Raw genomic sequence first — 1,884 nt, forward strand, 5'->3', positions numbered from 1 at the left:
CCCCAGGTGTTCTGCCTTCTGCCCCTCCCCCCCCTCTCTTCTAACGGGGAACCCAGGCCTCCGGGCTCCCACCCCTGTCCTAGCCGCCCTCCCACTCGAGCAGGGAGAGGACCCAGACATCTGGGCTCAGAGTACCAGGAGTGCTACCCCCAGGGCCACCAGCAGGGGGGAGGTGGGGGGATCCTACTGGGTGGGGGCAGATCAGGGGGGCTGGGGCCAAGGCTGGAGCAGGAATCGAAGAGGGGGGCAGCAACACCCAGAACAGCTGCTGCAGCCGTGGCTAAACTGGTGCCCCCAGGGCTGTGCCGCTGGGCTCTGAGCATGCCTGCGTGCATACGTGTGTGCGCGCGCTCATGCCTGGGGCTGGCCCAGGCAGCCCGTGGGCATCAAGGTACGCACCCTTACTGCTTGGAAGTGTGCACAGCCCCATGCAAGTGTGTGCACGCGCACACCCCTGTGCAAGTCTGTGCTCATGCATCCACACACTTTATTTCCCTCCCTCTTCACCCCCATGTTGACCCCACCCCAGCCCATTGCATTCTGGGAGCATTTCCATGACACACACCCAGCCCACCCCAGTGCATATTGGGAAGATTGGAAGAACACCCCTCCAATGGCCAAGCCCATGGCATTCTGGGTTGCTTTATCTCCCTCCCCACACCCTGTGGATGCCCTAGTGCATTCTGGGATGCATGGGTGACCTTCCCTCCTCACAGTGGCACCCCCATGCCTGCCCCAGAGCATTGTGGGATGCTTGGTATCCCTGTCTTCCCCTCCTCTTCCCCCCCCCCCCTCCTGACCCCCCCCCCCCCCGTACTGACCCCCCAGCAGAGCTGTGGTGCTGGGTCCAGAGGCTCCAGGCAGCCACCTCGCCAGCACTAGGTCAGGGCTTGGGTTTGCCCCTGCCTGCACTAAGCCCCACACCACAAGGCTCTCTGGGCTCCTGGCCCTACTGCTCTCACCCCCCCCAGGAGAGAACCCAGGCGTCCGACCCCAGGCCCCGTCCCCCTTCCTCCGTGAGCTGACCAGGGGCATTGGTGTCCAGCTCCATGGGCTCGGCCTGCCCCAGCGCCTGCATGCTGCAAGCAGGGGGCATGAGGGTGTCGCAGTTCTGCCCCCCAGGCCATGCCTTGTTCTGTCTCGTCTCCATCTTGCTGCCTCCCTGAGCACAGCGGACCCCGCACCTGGGCCTGGGCTGCACTTTGCTTTCTGGAGCTGGCCTGGGAGCAGGGGCACGATAAGGACATCCTCCCTGGTGTGGGGCCGGGGGCCCGGGAACATCTGGGGCTACCCCAGAGCCACTGCATCCACAGATGTCCCCCCAGCCCTGGTGCCCACTCTTGAGCCTGCTGCAGCCCAGGCCTGGTGTGGAGCCCAGTGCTTGGGGAGGCGGTGAGATGGAGACAAGACAGAACAGGGCAGGGGATGCAGAACCGCAGTACCCTCATCTCCCTGGCTCGCAGGATGCAAGCACTGGTGCAGGACGAGGCCACGGACATGGACACCAATGGCCTTGCTAAGCTCGGGGAGGAAGGGGAGCGCAGGTTGGATGCCTGGGTTCTCTCCTGCTGCACGGATAGCAGCAGGGCAGGGGCACCTGCACTCGGTGCTCAGTGCTGCCAGCCTGAGTTTCTCAGAGACTGCCCCTGGCAAAGGGGCTTCCAGGACTCAAAAACTACTGGAGATCAGAGAAATGTCATAGATAAGGGGCTGAGTGGGGCCTGTGCTCTCCCAAGCATCTGGTCTAGGCTGGGTACCCCCACTTGCTGCTCCATGGGCAAGGGGTAGGTGGGGGCTGCAGCTCCCCTGCTTCGCCAGGGATGGGGGAAGAGGCGTGGGGTGATGGTGGGTGTAGGAAGGGGTTGGAGGATATGTGGCGGGGGG

Source organism: Alligator sinensis, unplaced genomic scaffold (assembly GCF_000455745.1).
Source record: "Alligator sinensis unplaced genomic scaffold, ASM45574v1 scaffold1608_1, whole genome shotgun sequence".
NCBI lineage: Eukaryota > Metazoa > Chordata > Crocodylia > Alligatoridae > Alligator > Alligator sinensis.